This window comes from Mustela nigripes, chromosome 4 (assembly GCF_022355385.1).
Source record: "Mustela nigripes isolate SB6536 chromosome 4, MUSNIG.SB6536, whole genome shotgun sequence".
In the NCBI taxonomy this organism is placed as follows: Eukaryota; Metazoa; Chordata; class Mammalia; order Carnivora; family Mustelidae; genus Mustela; species Mustela nigripes.
Window position 1 is genome coordinate 6,349,582 of NC_081560.1, and position 19,793 is coordinate 6,369,374.

Here is a 19,793-nt window from a genome sequence, read left to right on the forward strand (position 1 = left end):
TTGCAATTAGTAGAAGGGAATAGTGTTTGTTTTGAGAGAGAGAGCACGTGTGAGTGGAGGCGGGGCAGGGTTGGGGCCCTGAGGGAGAGAGAGAACCCTAAGCCAACTCCTCGCCCAGCACAGAGCCCAACATGGGGCTCCATCCCAGGACCCTGAGATCATGACCTGAGCCCAAACCAGGAGTTGGACACTTAACCCATTGAGCGACTGGGCGCCCCTAGAAGGGAATATTCCTAAATTTGTAATATTTATTGGTTTTTCTGATTCTGAAAATAATACATTTTATCGTAGAAATTTTTTTTTCTTATTTGATAAACATAAAATATTATAATGTTTTAATTTGGATTTCTTAGGTGCCTCAGTGCAGTAGGTGGCGTATCAGTCTCCTAATTTGGATTTCATTGGTTTCACTAAGACTGGTTCTGATTTACTGAGATTGAACACATCCTCCATGGCCTTTGTCATCATATGTGGGCTCTTCAGTAATGAAAGGTATTAGTCCGTAATATTTTGCCTATCATAAATGATGAGGGTATTTTCCAAGTTGCTATTAACCTTTTGATTTTGTCTACCTAACTAGACTTGTAATGCTTATTAGCCAAATCTATTGCTATTTTCTGTTGGGATTTCTTCTACTGGAATGCTTTCTTTGCTGTTCCTAAATCAGTTAGAGACTCATTTTTACTTTTATTTATACATCATGCTTTAATTCACTTGGACTTCATTTGGGTACACAAAGAGAAGCTTACGTGCTACTTTATTTTTTTTTTTAAAGACTTTATTTATTTATTTGACCAGAGAGAGAACACAAGCAGGGGGAAAGAGAGAAGCAGGCTCCCCACTGAGCAGGCAGCCAGATGCAGGGCTCGATCCCAAGGTCCTGGGATGGTGACCTGAGCTGAAGGCAGACGCTTAACAACTGAGCCACCCAGGCACCCCTAGTGGCTACTTTAATAATTTTTCCCAAAGGACCAACTGAATTCTCCCAACGTCATTTACATAAACGGCCTTTCCTTTCCGTGTGCATTTCGGACCACGGTGGCTCTCAGTCTACAGCCTGGGGGTGAGGCGTGTAGATGATCGAGACAGCTTGGATTTGCAACCCCACTTGCTAATTATTGCACGTCGGATTACTTATGTAAGATCCGGGGACCTCAGTTTCCTCATCTGTAAAATGGAGGTAATAATCACAGCCCCTGTGGTCCGGGATTGTTGCGAACATAATGATGGCGAGATCAACCTTTGTGATTATTTTATTAGGCTGTGACTCTGCCATGGCCATTCCCAGGTCTGGGACTCAGGTGTGCCGTGTGGCCTTCGGCTGTTTGCAGTCGCCTGCTCTAGCAGACGGCCTCTTATTTGCCAAGACAAGCCCTCCAGTTTTGCTCGTGTTCTTTTCAGTTCTGGCAACTTGGCTCACCTATTCTGTTTTATTTACTGGGCCTGGTCTCCCATTCACAGCGCGGGCCTGGAGTTAGTTTGGGAGTTAGTTTAGTTACCTGATTTAGGAATGGGCCCATGAGGTCTCGGCGGCTTGGAGAGGGGAGCAGAGCGGGAGCAAAGGGCCCTGAGTGACACCAGGGAACGGGGGCGGAGAGACACAGAAGGAGGACAAAGGGGAGAAAGGGCTGCCGGGGACAGACTCGAGAAGATGTTAGACAGGAAAAAACCAGGTGGCCCCTGCTCTCAGCCCCCGTGCTGCGCATGGAGAGGGTCTCTGGAGGCCTGAGTTTGGATAAGGAGAAGGTCCCCGATTTTCTGCTGCCTCCGGCTGTGGGTGCCTGACCCATTCATCCACCCAACCTGGGGAAGAGAGCGAGCTGGCGTTCAGAGCAGAAAGGCCAGTTGGGGAAGAAACTGGAGGCCGGGGAGGCCACAGAAGTCACAGATGCTGGCAGGACCAGTTGCAGCTGGGTGGGGTAGAAGAGTGTGCATGAGACAGAGCATGTGTAGCTGGGGGTATAGCTCAGGGGTAGAGCATTTGACTGCAGATCAAGAGGTCCCCGGTTCAAATCCGGGTGCCCCCTGGGCACACTGTTTTATCCCCCTCTCTGGCAGCTCAGGCAGCTCAGGAGTCACAGGTGAGGTCAGCCTTGCCAGCTCAGACGTAGTGCGCCAGCTACTTACCGGAGTTTATAGTTGCCAGGAGGCGCTTTAAATCAAGTTTAAAGAAATAAAAAAAAAGGGGTGAGTGAAGAGTGTCAAAAGGTACAAATTCTCAGTTAATTACAGTTAAGTCCTGGGAGGTAAGGTACAGCGTGCTGGCGACCTCTAACAATACTGGGTTGTATGTTTGGAAGTTGCTAAGAAAGTAGAGTTTTTATAAAGATTTTATTTATTTAGAGAGAAAGCAGGGGATGAGGGAGAGGGAGAGAGGGAATCCCCAGCGGACTCGGCCCTGGAGCTTCACCACCCAAGACACGGCCCAGTGCGCCACCAGCTCAGCACCCCCGCGGCCTCTACCAGAGCCTCTTAAAAGTTCTGGTCACCAGGGGACAAACATCTAACTCTATGAGGTGATGGATGTTCACTAGACTTCTTGTGGTGCTCATTTCACAGTATACACAGATACTGAGGTATTAGATCAGTACGTTAAACTAATACAATGTTAAGTGTCAATTATATATCAGCAAAGGTGGGACTTTTTTTTTTTTTTAAGATTTTATTTATTTATTTGACAGAGGGGAGAGAGACAGTACACACACATGAGCAGGGGCAGAGGGAGAGGCGGAAGCGGGCTCCCCGCTGACCAAGGAGCCCGCAATGGGACTTGACCTGAGTGCATGGGATCATGACCTGAGCTGAAGGCAGCCGCTCACCCGACAGAGTCACCCTGATGCCCCAAAGGTGGGACACTCTTAAAAATATAAAGTAAAAAGAAATGGGTGAAACGGATTTCTGTATTTTGATGAAATGGATCTGAGACATTATCATTTCAACATGTAATCAATATTAACATTTATAAATGAGATAGCTTAGGTTTTGTGGGATGTTTGGACTCTTTGAAATCCGATATGCACGTTCCTCCTAAAGCCCCTGTCCCTCTGGACCAGCCACCTGTAGATGGTGCGCACTCCTGAGCGGGGGGAGCCTCGTAGGTTCCTGGCAGTTTGCAGGGGAAAGGTGGGTGTGGCTGTGCTGGTCGGGGGGGCTCCCCTTGCTCCCCGCAGTGTGCTGGGCTGCTCCCCCAGTTACAGAAAAGAGACCGTGGGAGGAAGGTGGCTCTTGGGAAGATGTAGGAAACCCATGGATTTCCAGGTCCCTAGAGAGCCACCTTCGATTTGCTCCGCAGAACATAGGATATTTCGTGAAAATGCTCTGATACAGGTGCTGAGGTGACTGCCAGTTCTGAGCCAAATTTGCTACTTAAAGAGAACTCTTAATGCTGACTTTTTGGTACTGCAATATATAATAAGTATTTTGGCCACAAGATTTTCATAGGCATTGTCTTTTTGCTTTCACTCAAAGGACATTTCTTCCACGCAATATTTATAAGACAAATATTTCCCCCAAAAGTCCTGTAAGACAAAGCTCTTCAGATGAGTATGACGTGTGAGGAAAGTGGTGTCTAAGTCTCATTCTGTCACTTATGCTATAAACTGGGATGAGCTGCTTTAATCCCGAGTATCGCTGTCATGCTCAATAAAGATGGTGATAGTGGTGGTACCACCGAAATGCTTTTTAAGTCATATAGAAATACACACACACATATATATAGATGCCTCTCTAAGATCAGTTTCTCTAGCCCATTAGAAGTGTTCAGTAAACATGAAGTCTAGTTCTCCCAGGTGTCTTGGGTGTAGCTACCAAAGTGAGAAGTCCCAAGCAGGTCTGTCTGCTCAAGCAGGGAGCATAGCTCAGGGGCAGAACACTGATCTGCAGATTGTAAAGTCCCTGGTTCAAGTCCAGAAGTCCCCTGTGATTACTGCAAAGCTCTCCCAGTCTGCTGCTGTCTTGTTCACAACCTCGTGTGCAAGGACTCTGAGCCTCTGATGCTGGGGCTGCCTTTCTTGAAGAACTAGGGCTGAGTTCTCCTCTTATTGAGAGAAAGGTTTGCAGGCAAATAATGTCATTATTTATATTAAATTATGTGAAAAAGCAAGTGCAGTACAGTGTGTACTCTCTGCTAACATTTGTGTTTATTAATAAAGTCCGAGAGAGCCTAGTGGAAATTTCTCCCATGCACGGACTGTGGAAGGTCGTAAAAGAAGCTGTTAATCTGGCTTTCCTCCAAGCACAACAAGACGGAGGCTTATACTGTGGAAAGAGCCAAGATGCCCTTCAACAGACAAATAGGTAAAGAAGATGTGGTCCTATATGCAATGGAATATTATGCCTCCATCAGAAAGGATGAATACCCAACTTTTGTAGCAACATGGACGGGACTGGAGGAGATTATGCTGAGTGAAATAAGTCAAGCAGAGAGAGTTAATTATCATATGGTTTCACTTACTTGTGGAGCATAAGGAATAACACGGAAGACATGGGGAGATGGAGAGGAGAAGGGAGTTGGGGGAAATCGGAGGGGGAGACAAACCATGAGAGACTGTGGACTCTGAGAAACAAACTGAGGGTTCTGGAGGGGAGGGGGCTGGGAGGGGGGTAAGGTGAGCCTGGCGGTGAGTATTGTGGAGGGCAAGGATTGCATGGAGCACTGGGTGTGGTGCATAAACAATGAATCTTGGAATGCTGAAAAAATAAAATTAAAAAAAAAAAAGACGGGATTTGAGTTGCTACAAACTCACGATAAAACTTTCAGTGGATGAGGCGTTATTTCTCACGGATGAGCAAAGAAAGGTTTCTTGAGATGGGATCTACTCCTGGTGAAGATACCGTGAAGGCTGTTGAGATGACAACAGAGCGAGTAAACACAGCTGATGACTCGGGGGTTAGGTTTGAGAGGATTGATTCTAATTGTGAAGGAAGTTCTCCGGTGTGTGAAATGCAATCAAACAGCATCCCTGGCTACAGCAAAATTGTTTGTGAAATGAAGACTCAGTTGATGCAGCAAATTTCACTGTTGTCTTCTTTTAAGAAATTGCCACAGTCGCCCTTTTAGCAGCCACCATTCTGTTCGGTCAGCGGCCACCGACACTGAAGCAAGAACCTCCACCAGCAGAAAGATTACAACTCACTGAAAACTCAGGTGATGGTTAGCAATAGGTGTTTTTAAATTCAGGTATGTATATATTTTTTTAGACAATACTATTGCACATTTAGTAGGCTGCATTACAGCGTAACATAACTTTTACATGCACAGGGAAATAAAAAAAATTCTTTTGACTATTAAAAAAAAAAGAAGAGGGAGGCTTGGGAGAATTTTGACTGCATAACCTTTTTCACATTTTATTCTTTAAATCTATGTATTTATTCTTAACATTTTATTTTTTTAGGGGCACCTGGGTGGCTCACTTGGTTAAGCGTCTGCCTTCAGCTCGGGTCATGATCGCAGGGTCCTGGGATCCAGCCAAGCATCCAGCTCCTGGCTCCGCAGAGGGCCTGCTTCCCCCTCTGCTCCTCACTCCGATCGTGCTCACTCTCTCTCTAACAAATAAATAAAATCTGTTAAAATATATATTTTTTAATATATTATATATATAAATATATAATTATATATTTTTTATATATTATATATAATATTTCTATATTTTATATTATATATATATATATATATTTTTTTTAACCTTTAGGTTCACTTCAAAATTGAGAGGAAGGTCTAGGAATTTCCCACAAGCCCCTGCGTTCCGCCCCATCCCCCTCCCCACACCCTTGGTGCTCAGCCTGTTAATGTCTCCTCACCCCCAAAACCCCTGGCGACCACAGGACTTTTGACCGTCTCCACAGTTTTGCCTTTCTCGGGAAGCCACACAGGGTGCAGCCTTTCCAGATTGGCTGCGACCCTCAGTACCGGGCCCTGAAGCTCCCTCCACGGCCACCCGCTCGTGTAAGCTCCTTTCCTTCCGCGCGGAACACTGTGCCCTTGTCCGGACCCGGCGCGGTTTATTTCTCTCTTCACCTCCTGACAGTTGCTTTCAACAGCATTTGGAGCCTTTTGAGCATTATATCATATGCATTCTATGAGTCTAGTATTTATCTTTTCAAAATAAAATATATGATTTTAAAATAAATTATTTAAGGTCTCACCCACCAAAACTGGTGGGGAATCCAGCCCGGGTCTGTTTGAACGTCCTCACCCTTTCCACTGAGTTTTGCAAGAATGCCCAGTGTGTAGGGGGCACCTGGGTGGCTCAGTGGGTTAAAGCCTCTGCCTAGGGCTCAGGTCATGATCTCAGGGTCCTGGGATGGAGCTCTGCATCGGCTCTCTGATCGGCGGGGAGCCTGCTTCCCTGCGCGCCCCCGCCCCTCTCTGCCTCTCTGCCTACTTTTGATCTCTCATCAGATAAATAAGAAAAAAAAAAAAACCCACAAAAAACCAGTGTGGATGATCTGCACCGAGGCCCACTCCTCAGCCAGGTCTGCTCCGGCCTCTTCCTTTCGGGCAAGCAGCTTCTGTCGGGGTGCCCCCCCACCGGACAAGGCCTGAGGCCCGGCGCTCCCCAGTTCTGCTGGAGTTCTCTCCCAAGACTCTGTGTTCTCTTGGGAGTCAATCTCCTCCGCAACCGGATGTCCTTCCCACCTTGCCCCAGGGGCTGCAGCCGACACCCTCAGTGAGGCCACCTTCCTCCACCTTGCGGAGGACAAGCCCGTCTGAGTGATGGGGCTCATGCCCCGTTCCAGGCAGCCCACCCAGCCTGGCAGTCTCTTTTCGCTTGTGAAAACACACACCCTCACACTCACCCACACAGAAATTCTCAAAGACTAGTAGGAAGAAGCATGTTAAATGGACATAGGAGCCAAATTAAACAAGTGCCCAGTGGCCAAAGGTGGGATTATGTGAGAATCAAAAAGAAAAATTAGTGTGAGTGATTGAAACACATAAAAGAGGGGCGCCTGGGTGGCTCAGTGGGTTAAAGCCTCTGCCTTCGGCTCAGGTCATGATCTCAGGGTCCTGGGATCGAGTCCTGCATCAGGCTTCCCTGTTCAGCAGGAAGCCTGCTTCTCCCTCTCTCTCTGCCTGCCTCTCTGCCTGCTTGTGATCTGTCTGTCAAATAAATAAATAAAATCTTAAATAAAAAGAAACACACAAAACATGCATTTAAAAATCCATTAATTCATTAGTGTGTGTATATATATACACACTAGTGTGTGTGTGTGTGTGTGTGTATATATATATATATATATATATATATATATATTACAGCTCTCACTGGTCAAATCTGGAGGTTGCTAAGGCATCGATTCATTATTCTGGAAGTTCACAAATAAAAGGAAAGAATCAAGCATTTGTTCTATACCAGCAGAACCCAGCTGCTGGTAAAGGATATCTTTCCTTATAAAAGAATTTGAGCTAATGAGGGAGAGGACTGTAATAAAATCATTTGCAGCTCCTAACGACATAGCGATGTAAGCAAGTATCACCAAGGCCACTAAAGCCATGAGATAAAGGTTTGTTGGGGAAATTGACCAGGTTAATGACACCTCCACACACCATTTAATTAATCCCAGTCCCACCAACAGGAAGAGCCGCAGACATGAGCGTCCTGACACCGCTCTCCCAGCGATGTCATCTCACCAAAAGGCTGAACTCTGATCAAGGCTCCTTCTGGAACCAGCTTGACTGTGTGGAAAATTGTTAAAGCTGAGTATGATGGTTACTTTTACATGTCAACCTGGCTGGGTCACGGGGTACACAGATATTTGGATAAACATTATCTTGGGGTTTGCCTGTGGGGCATTTCCAGATGAGATTAGCATTAGGATCAGTAAAACCTAAGTGAAGGCAGTTGCCCTCCCCGGGGCCACCAGGCATCATCCGAGCTGCTGAGGGCCTGAATGGAAGAAAAGGGCAGAGCCTGGGCAGGTAGTTGTCTCCCTGTTTGAGCTGGGACAGTGGCTTCTCCTGCCCCAGGCTACAACTTAGATCAGCAACTCTCGGGTTCTCAGACCAGCAGGCTCGGGCTAGAAACACATCACCAGCCTTCCTGGGTCTGTGGGCAGATGTGCGAACATGGGACATCTCAGCCTCCACAGTCACGGGAACCAACTCCTTACCCTAAACCCCTCCCTCTCTCTCCCTCCACTCCCCCTCCCCCACTGCTTCTGCGTCTCTGGGTCTGTGGAGAACCCTGATCCGTACACCGCGTGATGGACACCACTACTCTTGTGTATATTTGAGATTTTCCATAATAAAAAATTAAAAATCCCTTTCCCATCGATAAGTCTGTTTAAATATAACAGAAGGAAATTACGCTCCCCGATTTAAAAAAAAAAAAAAAAAGGTGATTTTCGTTTTCGGGTTCTGATGAGGGTTTGTATCTTACATGAATCAGCTGCCGCGCATCGGTGTGTGAGGAGGACCACTTTCTTTATTCCTCTTAGCACCATGGAGATAGGTTGACTTCTCAAAGGGAACGACTCTGAAAAGCAAGGAGAAACAAAGAAGCAGGCTCACAGAACCAGTCACCATGGTTTCGGGCTCATTAGCGGCATCAGGGGTATCATTAGCAACACAGGGCAAGGTCACACTGGATGGGAGAGGTGCTGAGTGCTGGCTGCTCGGTGCTCCTCCAGCCAACCGGGCTCTGGCCGCAGGCATCGGTGAAAAGACTCACCTTGCCCAGAGTTTGGGGGGGCGGGGGTGGAGGGGTACGGAGTGTTTCCCTCCAGCTCCTAGGACCTACCCACTTTGGTTTATACGTGAGCTGGTGATACCCCTAAAACGTGGAGATAATTCCCTGTGAATGTGAAACCAGAATCAGCACGCAACGGATGTGACTGGCCATCAGCAGAAGTGACAGCTCTGACCTCATTAACTGCATCACAGCCTAAGCAGCCTACAGTAACAGGTGATACGCCGTTATCTCCCTAATATTTCAGAAAAAGAAATCACCCAGTAAGGAACTGGCCGAGGTTTCGTCTCTGCAGACAGGGACCTGAATCACTCGTGCGTTGAAAAACATCCTGCAACGTGGTCCCCAAGCTTTAGTCCCAGAGTTAGACTGGTTGAACTCCTGAATTTCTCTAAGCCTTAGTTTCTTCATCTGCAACTTGGGGGTAATAATGTGCCCAGCTCAGGGTGGATGTGAAGACACAAAGTGACAATTCACAGAAAATACTCAACGCTGAGTCACAGGAAGGCCCCTGCAGGAACTGTGTCATAAGGACGGAGGGTCCCGGGCTCAATGAGGGGAGACAGCGGCTGAATCTTCCTACAGCTCAGGTGCGGCCGGTCATGATGGAGATGGTCTCCAACATCTCCCGCCCCTCTGGCTCCTCCTACTCCACCCCCTACCCCGTGCACCACACCCCAGCTAGGCAGGGAGAGCTTGCGTCCTTCATACCAGAAGGAAGGGATAGGCCTGGAGATGCAAACTGCTCGTGCTCAGCTTTCCCATTCCTGCCATCCGGGCGCTGGGGGTTCAGAGCCAACAGACGGGCGCCTGCAGCCAACTCCGTCCCAGCGTGGAAGGGCCCCGTGGGCGAGGTGGCCAGTACCAGGGGGCCAAGCAGAAGACGCAGACGAGACCAGCGTGGGGTCAGAAAGTCCCGGTGCTCACAATGGGGTCAAGACCAGGTGTCAGACCAGACGCCCACCTGCCCCAAAGGTGGGGGTACTCTGAAAGCCCCTTCAGAACTTAGGCACAGCACCGGGGATGTTGTGCGGGACCCCAGAGTCGAGTCATTCGATTTCTGTCCTTCAGCAGGTTTGGGACACAAAGGAGGAATCAAGCTTTTTTGTAGAGAAATGAGGTGGCATATCCTCCAGGCCTCCCTCTGGGGACCGAGATTAGTACACACTTAGCAGGTCAGAGAGTGGAGACACGAGACGGGGAAGGGGTATGTGCGTACAAGAGATGGGGTGATGGGACCCGGCCACCTAGTAGGGGCGGCCGAGGACACACTGAGATGCCCACTTTGGTGGGTGTGAGTATTCCGGCCTCTAGAGAAGGGACAGTACTTTGGGACGGGAATAATTCACTAAAATGTTCTGTGGCCTGAGGAGAAAACCTTCAGGAACATTCCATTCCATTTGCTCTGATGGCAGCCTCTCTGAGCAGCCTTCTGACAGCTAACTTGGTTTCCCGGGGAACCTGGAGGGCGTCTTGGCTTCCTATGGCTCTGTACTGTGAGGCCGACTAGGGAGGTGTTGACAGCCGGGTCTGATCAGGTGGCACCTGCGAAGTTGAGGGTCTGCTGGGGGGTCTGGGAGCCCAGCTTCATACCCGGACGACCACGCCGAGGTTGTACTGATTCGGGATTAGCAGATGCTGCTCCAAAGCCTATTGCTGCACCATGCTGAGGGCCAGGGTCAGTGTGCAGACCTGGCAGGGGGTGGGGGGGATTGGGGGTGGAGGGGCGCAGGGGAGGGACGTGACGGGGGGGGGGGGGCAGCTGCTGGGGAGGACTCGATCCTGGGAAATCATGAGAAACGGGCCACACATGTGCTTATGTTCAACAAAGTGCTGCTCATAGTCCTGGAAAAAACCATCCACTTTGCAACACTCTCGACCCCTTTTTTTTTTTTTTAAGAAAGGCAGACTGCCGCGTACAGCTCCTCATTTGCATAGGCCCAGAGTAGGGAAGTATGACTAGCCCTGACTAGCCTCCATCGTCCCACAGCCGGGCCCGAGAGTTTGTTGGAAGGTTCTAGCACAGGGAGCAGCTGCTAGGAGACCCTCGAGCAAGGAACCAAGCTCCTCTACAGGGGAAGGCCTCACTTCAGGGTCCTCTCAGTACAAGAGCAGAAAATTCTGTCCGGTAGTGCAGGACAGCAGAACCAAGAAAGAGGCAGACAGACACGCAACATAGGCTCAATATTGGAAATGGATCACCATGAAGCAGGGGCTCTTTGAGATCCAGTACCCTGTGCCCAGCCGCCAGGTCCTCCCCGCCAGCGGACACCTGGGCTGGTCTTCGCTCACTCTCATCCCTGCAGAATCTGGGGCTGCAGCTTTCTCCCCGGCCACCCCGGTGCCTCCCCTGGGGGTACGCCCAGCCCTGAGAGCCTCGGATTAGTCCCAGGTCTTAGTCCCTGGGAAAGGAAAGCAAAACAGCGGCACATGCAGAAAAAGAAATAAAGCATCTTAGAGGTAGAGGAATGGGTAGGATCCCGTTGGTACCCGGTCATCACTACCGGCATCATCACCTGGGAAGAGGCGCGTTCACGCGGACACAGGTGCGCAGACGGGAGAGAGAGAGCAGCTTCTGACAGGTGGGGAGGCGGGTGCCCAGAGAAGGCGCTCCTGCAGCTCCCCGGGAGACCCACCGTGGGAGCACAGCTGGGAGAGACTGGAATTAGGGACGTTTCTTAGTAGAAAAACAGAGGGAGCTGGAGGTGTAGCCCAGGAGTAGAGCATTTGACTGGAGACCAGTAGGTCCCTGGTTCAAATCGGGCTATTTCTAGGTGGTGGGCCTTTCACTCCAGCGGAAGCACAGCTCCTGGCCACCCCTAGGCCTCCCTGTATCTATCTTTCTGACAAGTACTTAAGTGTGTCTTGTTTATCTCCTCAGCCACACTCATTTCCAGAAGGGATAGAGAAAATCTGCCCTAGGCTTTCTCAGTGTTTCCCTTGTGCCTAATTATTACCATCCTGATTTTATTTGTTTATACCAAGCTTGCTTCAAAAAAAAATGGAATCTGAGGCAGCTTGCAATAAAAGATACATAAAAGTCCAACCGATCAAACAAGTATACACAGGACTGACTTATACGAGGTTGTCAAAATCGTGGCGACAGGAAGCAGAAGGGGGGTGTCAGGGGCTGGGGGCTGGGCAGTTACTGATGCACGGGGACAGGGTTTCAGTTCAGGAAGATGAAAAGGTCAGGAGGCGGACGGTGGGGATGGTTTGCACGACCATGTGAGTGCACTTAATGCCCCCGAACGGTACGCTAAACATGGTGAAGGCAGCGCATTTTATGTCATGTGTCTTTGACGACTATTTTTAAAATTGCAGGGGGGAGATAAGGCAAGGACTGAACGTTTAGGAGAGGAGGTGAATAATTATGCCCGAGAGCCCAGGTGAGGAGAAGCTACTTTTCCTGAATATAAATCCCATCTCTGAGCTTCCTGGTAACCAAACAGGAGTAGAAACATGCCCATTTATCAACAGAGTGAAACAGTCCATGGGCTCCGAAACAGAGCAGGCACCCATACGCCAGGTCTTTATGGGTAGAACCCCGGTAGGGCATGATCCGACAGCTGGCTGGAAAAGGGGGTTCTACAGAGGGCTTGCATGCCTCTCTTAACAGAGTAGTGAAGTCATCCCTCGCTCAAGTGGAGTTCACGGTCAGCATGTCCTCGAGCCCGGGGCCCTTCAGCACCCGCTTCGCCGAAGCGAGCAGGAGCCTGGGGCCATTCGAAGTGTCGTCCAGGAGCTTTCTGGCAATGCTTAGAAATTCTACAACAATCTGACGCCGGCCAGCTCGGGTGCTGGAGGGTGGGGGTCTCAAAGTCCGCAGGTCTGATGCGCCGCTATGGAGCCATGAGAGGTTTCAGGAAAATAAAGATAAAGCTGGTCCTTCACTGCAGAAAGTTGGAAAAGCTTTGCCCGACTTCATGCCCGCTCGGAGATGCGTCTGTCAGCAGCGTGGAGCATAAGGCCCGTCAGGGTGTAGCCCGCTGTGGCCGTCAGGGCCCTCGGGTCCAGCAACGGAAGCCAGATGGAGCCTCAGACGTGTACTGCAAATATCTGTCTCACCAGGGAAGAGGAGGGGGGAAGGCGTCTCCAGACTGGCCTTCTAGAACAACAGCCAGAGCCAAGCTGCAGACCCTGCGTGCTGAGGAGACACCCCCACCCCCCACCCCACCCCCATCACCCGGGGCCAATCTGTTTCCACCCGAAACCAGCACACGCTCCACATCTATCCCCAACACTCAAGGCACCATCCTGACACCAGGCTGACGCAGCCCCCCAATCAATTCTCTTCTATCAAAATGTAAATGTGCATAGGAAAACATTGAAAAGCTGGCAATGAACATTCTAGACATTGTTCAGTGAGTGGCGCCTTACCCCTGGGGTTCACTTTCTACCTTTGGAAAGCAAGCCAGGTACAGACTTCATGGTCTCAGATGGAAAGTTCAGGGACCTTGGAAAAGGTGTGTAGTTATGGCACGACAGGCTGTGGGTAGAGTTGCCCAGACCCAGCAGTTCTGTACGGAGCCTGAATAAGCAGCTTGTGTGTGGAAGTCTGAGTTTATTAATTACACACCACTTCTGACAGAAGGGGGTATAGCTCAGTGGTAGAGCATTTGACTGCAGATCAAGAGGTCCCTGGTTCAAGTCCAGGTGCCCCCTTTGAGAGTCTGACTTTTTCCTCCTTCACCTGAAATGACAAAATTGAGTGGTAATGACACCGTCCCCTAGTTCCCCAAACAGGATGAGGCTGGGTTGAGTCTGTGTGGCCCAGCACCCCTAAGGTCATTCCAGAGACTCAGCACCACACTGAAGACTAAGGTCAAGACCAAATCCATCCTGAATGTCCTCGTCAAGAGTCTGCTTCCCCAGAGCCGCTGTGGTCCCAATTTCAGTATCATCCAGGGTCTAGTCTGGAGGCAAAAGTTACCTGTGTCATTTTGACGGAGAATTTAATATAAATAATTGTTAACGAGTGTATCAGTTTCCTAAAGCCGCTGTAACAAAACTGGCTGCTTAAAACAACAGAAATTTCCCGGCCCACTGCTCGGGGGCCCAGGGTGGGAAATCAGGGTGCGGGCAGAGGGGCCTCCCTGCGTCTCTCCAGCTGCTCGTGTCCGGTGGCCATTCCGTCTGCCCATGGTGGCTGTCACCCTCTGTGTCTCTCCTCTTCCTGCAAGGACCCGGTCCTACTGTGCCCCGCCCCTCTCCACCGTGACCTCGTCAGAGCCAACTGTCTCTCCCATGACCCTGTCCAAGTAAGGTCGCATCCTGTGGTACCGAGGGAAAGATATCAGGAGATCTTTTTGGAGATCCAACCCCTAACAACCGGCACTAGAGAACGAAGGATGACAAGGAGAGACTGAGTGTCACGGAGTTAGTGCCTGGAAGAAACGTCTCCCGCTCTGGGGCCCAGGAAACAAACAGAGAAGGAGAACTTGGGAAATCTCACGGGCTTGGGGAGTTTCTCTGTGGATCCCGGCCTCGGATCCCTAAGGAGGCACTGGTGTCCCCGAAGAGTTTTGGCGAGGTGGGTCCTGTGAGCACCAGACTGCAGGCGGCAGTCACGGTTGCTCCTGGGACGGACTGCCGCTGCTAGGTGACGCCGGCAGGAGCCGCAGCAGGCACAACAGGGGCTCCGGCTGGCTCCGACCCTCCTGCGTCCCTCCGAGAGCCCTGCTGGGGACCACCCAGGAAGCCACCCGGTAAAGGATAAGGGTGGTTTACAGAGTCCCAGCACGGCAGGGCTGAGCACAGAAAGGGGGACTTCGAGCCCAGGGACAGTCATTTCCTCAGGTGGCTTGTCTCAGCCAGCAGCGTAAGGGCTGACCACATGGAGATCTGAGGCCATGAGACAGGGCTCTGCCTGCATCGTGCGGGGAGCTCTGACCCAGCGCCAGCCCGTGTGTCTTCTACCTTTTAAGTGGTGCAGGCTTAGCCAACCACTGGGCATTCTGAGTCTCTGTTTTCAGGTGCTCAGCACAGGAACCACAATACAGATGTTACGGTAGATCCTTCCAGCCGTCGGGGAAGGCTTCCCAAGTTGCTGCTCGCCGAGGATCTGCAGATGGAGAAGCTGCAGAGCTGGGGGAGAAAGCAACCTGCTGCTGCTGCTTTTAAGCAGGGACAGGAGTTGGCAGTAAAGCAGGTCCTGCAACTCAGCCGACCGAGCTGCAGGGGCATCTAGGGCTGGAGTTCTGGGCGTGGCTGTACAGGGAAAGGGTATTAACTGGATCTCCTGGTAGAGCAGGGGGTATAGCTCAGGGGTAGAGCATTTGACTGCAGATCAAGAGGTCCCCAGTTCAAATCTGGGTGCCCCCTAGTATTTTAGCAAATAGTGGTGCTAAAGAAGTTGCAGTTTCCTCTCCTCTTGCTGAATCTGGTTTCTGAGCTTTCCTGCTAAGAGTGAAGAAGCAGAGATCACACCCGAGCAGGCAGCTCTGCTCTGGTGACATGTTTGTCCCCTCACTGACCTCCCTCACTTGGTCCTGCACACGCCAGTGTGTACTTGGTCCCCTGGCTGAGGGTGAGGACTCTGTCCTTGAAGGTAGCCAGAAGGAAATCCAAGATCATCTATAAAAGGCCTGTGTTTCGGGCGCCTGGGTGGCTCAGTTGGTTGGTGACCGCCTTCGGCTCAGTTCATGATCCTGGAGTCCCGGGATTTAATCCTGCATCAGACTCTCTGCTCAGCGGGGAATCTGCTTTTCACTCTGACTCTCCCCTTTTCATGCTCTCTCTCTCAAATAAATAAATAAATTCTTTCAAAAAAAAAAAAAAAAAAAGGACAGTATTGCAACTGCTGTATGTCTTATCAGCCGTTGCAAAGGAAGCCAGAAAGTAGTGCTATAACACATTCCATATGTTGTGAGGAAATCACAGTCGGCTCTGAATTCTATTCCCAGCCAAACTATTCTTCAAGAACAGACAAAAGCTGAATGAGTTTACTGCTAACAGACTCTCACTAAAGCAAATTTTAAATATATACTTTATTTATTTATTTTTAAAAATTTTATTTATTTATTTGACAGACAGAGATCACAAGTAGGCAGAAAGGCGAGCTGGGGCAGGGGGAGCAGGCTCTCCGCTGAGCAGAGAGTCCAATGCAGGGCTCGATCCCAGGACCCTGATATCATGACCTGAGCCGAAGGCAGAGGCTTAACCCTAAATATATACTTTAGAGAAAAGAAAAGTGATCCCAGCATGGGAGGTTTGAGACACAAAAAGGAATGTTGAACAAAGAAATTATAAGATATGTAAATAAATCTAAATAATCATTTACCATGTAACACAATATTAATGTCTAATTTATAAAGTTTTTTTAAAAGATATAACTAAAGTAAAAATACTGGTTAACAATAACATCTAAGGAGCAGAGTGATAAGAGTGAAAATCTTTATGTAATTTGCGAGGAAGATAAAAATACTGATTACCATTAGAATTTTAAGATTTGAAAGCAGAAATTTCTAGTGTATCATTTCAAAAGTTGTGATTTTGCCAGGCAAAAGGGGATCAAAGAAGGCAGGGTATATGCTGACAGTCTCACTAAACACTCATTAACTCTAATAATTTCTTTATTGATTCGTTTTGATCTTCAATGTATATGCTCATATCAGCTAAGTAGTTTGCAAGTTTTGTTTCCGACGTTCCAGACCTTACAGACTTTTTCCTTACCTTGTTGTACTGACTAGAACCTCCAGTGTAATGTTGAACAAGGGTATTGACAGTAGATATCTTGACTCATTCTGATTTCAAATGAAAGCTCTCAACATTTTGCCATTAAGTACATCTCATGAATTATACTTTTTCTAAGCAGTCTTTATCAAATTAAAGAATTTTTCTTCAATTTCTAGTTTGCAAAAATAATTGTCATGGATTGATGAGAGATTTTATCAAAACCCCCTTTTGCATCTGTTAAGATAATCATATGAGGGGTGCCTGGGTGGCTCAGTGGGTTAAGTCCCTGCCTTCAGCTCAGGTCATAATCCCGGGGTCCTGGGATTGAGCCCCACATCAGGTTCTCTGCTCAGTGGGGAGGCTGCTTCTCCCTCTCCCTCTGCCTGCTTCTCAGCCTACTTGTGATCTCTGTCTGTCAAATAAATAAAATCTTTTTTTAAAAAAGGATAATTGGGGCAATTATCTCTCTCTGTCAAATAAATAAATAAAATCTTTTTTAAAAGTATTTACTTTATAAAAAAATTTAAAAAGGATAATCATATGATTTCCCTCTTTTAGTCTATTTACATGGTGAATTGCACTCATTGCTTTTTAAAAAAAAAATTATTTATTTGACACACAGAGAGAGAGAGAGACCACAAGAAAGGGAACACACGCCAGGGGAGAGGAAGAGGGAGCATTTTAGCAAATAGTGGTGCTAAAGGCGGCCTCCTGTCAATCAGGGACCCAATGTGGGGCTCGATCCCAGGACTGCGGGATCATGACCCAAGCTGAAGGCAGATGCTCAATGACTAAGCCACCCAGGCACCCCACACTCATTGTTTTCTGTAAAATCAAATGTACTTTGCATTTCAGATATAAATCCAATTTAGTCATGAAGTCCTACTCTCTCTCTCTCTCTCTCTCTCTCTCTATATATATATATATATATATATTTGTGAATTCTGTTAGATAATAATTTAATTTTTGTACCTATGTTTATGAGTGAGATTAGCCTATGCATTCTTTATTCTGTCCTTGTTGGGTTTTGGTATCAAGATTGTACTAGTCTTGGGGCGCCTGGGTGGCTCAGTGGGTTAAGCCTCTGTCTTCGACTCAGGTCATGCTCTCAGGGTCCTGAGATCGAGCCCCACATCTGGCTTCTACTCAGCTGGGAGCCTGCGTCCCCTCCTCTCTCTGCCTACTTGTGATCTCTCTCTGTCAAATAAATAAATAAAATCTTAAAAAAAAAAAAAAAGATTGTGCTAGTCTCACAAAAGGAGTTATAGAATGTACATATCTTTCTATTCTTAGATTTTTATGTAAAAATAGTTATTGCTTATTTAAGTATAAGACAAAACTCACCAGTAAAACCGTCTTGTCTGAATTCTTTTATGAAAAAGTTTCAAATGACAGTTTGACTAAAACAACTACTTAAAACTTAGAGGACGATTCAGCTTTTCTATTTTTTTCTTGTGTCAGCTTTAAGTTGTATTTTTTTAAGTTCTTGCTCAATTTCAGCATATCATAGTAGCAAAGGCTTTGGACTCCTAAGACATAATAATGGGTTCAAATTCTAGGTTCTGAGTGGACTTGGTGAAATTTATTAACTCCCTTAGCCTCAGTTTTGCCATATATAAAATGGGCATGATGATAGAAATGAGCACAGTGTTAGTCCTCATTTGTGGAGATGTTATGAAAATGGAGTAAGTTAATATGTTTAAAGTACATAAAATCATGCCTGCCACATAGTAAGTTCCTTCTTCATGTTAGATTTTAAAATTTTTTGTATATTTTTGTATATTTTTTGTATATTTTCATAATGTCAAGTATTCATTAAAGTCTAAAGAATTTGCAGTTTTTCTTTTTAATTTCTGATACAGGTTTATTTGTTTCTGCTTATTTTTCTTAGCAATTTCACCAGAGGTTAATCTATCTTTTCTTTTCAAAAACCAACTTTTGGCTTTGTTAATCCTGTCTATTTTGTGATCTTTTTTTTAAGTCATTATTTGTCTGCTTTCTAATTATTTTTTTAAGGTTTTATTGATTTATTTGAGAGAGAGCATGAGAGAGAGAGAGAGAGCTGAGAAGGTCAGAGGGAGAAGCAGACTCCCCATGGAGCTGGAAGCCTGATGTGGGACTTGATCCCAGGACTCTGAGATCATGACCTGAGCGAAACGCAGTCGCTTAACCAACTGAGCCACCCAGGCACACTTGTGTTTGTTTTCTATTTCATTAATTTCTGCTCTTCCCTTTCCTTTCTTCTCTCATATGTTCTTTTATGCAGTTTTTCTAACTTCTTGAGATGGATTCTTAGTTTATTTCTATTCTTTTCCAGTATAGTGCTCAAAGCCACAAGTATTTCTCTAAATGCTGATTCGGTGTCCATCAACGGACGAATGGATAAAGAAAATGTTACACATAAACACACACACACAGTGGAATATTATTCAGCCATTAGAAAGAAAGAAATCCTGCCATCAGTAACTACATGGATAAAACTGGAGGGCATGGTATTAAGCAAAATAAGCCAGAACCCCGCAAAAAATGTAAATACTGTATGGTATCACTTATATGTGGAATTTTTTAAAAAGTCAAACCCAGAAACAGTAGATTGGTGATTGCCCAGGCGTGAGGGGTAGAAGAAATGGGGGGGGGGTGTTGAGCAAGGGGTAGAAACTCAGTTATAAGGTGAATAAGTTCTAGAGAGCTCATGTACAGAATGGGCATTACATTACAGTTAATAATACTGTATTGTAAACTTGGAAGTTGCTAAGAGGGGAGATCTTAAACTTTCACACACACACACACGCGCGCATTTACACAGGTAATTATGTGGGGTGATGGGTGTGTTCAATAACTCTTTTTTTTCAGTCCGTCACTACCATAAATTATGCAGCTGAGTTTCTTCCACATTTGGGGAAATTATGGGGCCAGCACATTCAGAGCGCAGTGAATGAGCCTCACCCCGGAAAAAGCACCTTCATGATCATGGTCTCTCCCCTGCCTGGTAAGTGTGGGTGTGTTAATTGACTTGATTTTGGTAATCATTTCACAATGTAGAGTAAATCATATCATTACACTGTACAGTTTATATGACAATTCTATTTGTCAATGACACCTCAGTAAAGCAAAGGGGAAAGAAACTAAATATTGTAAATTATTCATGACACTTTTCTGTTAATTAATGAGAAAGGTATGTAAAATTTTTCCACTCTAATTCTAGACATGTTTATTTCTCTTGGCTATTCTTTTCTTTTTTTTAAGATTTTATTCATTTATTTATTTGACAGAGAGAGATCACAAGTAGGCAGAGAGAGGAGGGGATGCAGGCTCCCAGCTGAGTAGAAGCCAGATGTGGGACTCGATCTCAGGACCCTGAGAGCATGACCTGAGTCGAAGACAGAGGCTTAACCCACTAAGCTACCCAGGCACCCTCTCTTGGTT

The 19,793-nt window shown here is 47.2% G+C and overlaps 3 non-coding genes and 1 pseudogene across 3 annotated transcripts; 3 read left to right on the forward strand and 1 right to left on the reverse strand.

Moving 5' to 3' along the window:
• The first annotated feature begins 1,955 nt into the window (after positions 1-1,955).
• TRNAC-GCA (transfer RNA cysteine (anticodon GCA)) lies at positions 1,956-2,027 on the forward strand. Its single transcript has one exon. It is a non-coding gene; the product is annotated as a tRNA-Cys (tRNA).
• An 11,256-nt stretch (positions 2,028-13,283) lies between these two features.
• Positions 13,284-13,355, forward strand: TRNAC-GCA (transfer RNA cysteine (anticodon GCA)). The gene has a single exon. It is a non-coding gene; the product is annotated as a tRNA-Cys (tRNA).
• Positions 13,356-14,942: 1,587 nt separating this feature from the next.
• Positions 14,943-15,014, forward strand: TRNAC-GCA (transfer RNA cysteine (anticodon GCA)). Its single transcript has one exon. It is a non-coding gene; the product is annotated as a tRNA-Cys (tRNA).
• Positions 15,015-19,187: 4,173 nt separating this feature from the next.
• LOC132016921 (U1 spliceosomal RNA) lies at positions 19,188-19,364 on the reverse strand (annotated as a pseudogene).
• Between the last annotated feature and the right edge of the window lie 429 nt (positions 19,365-19,793).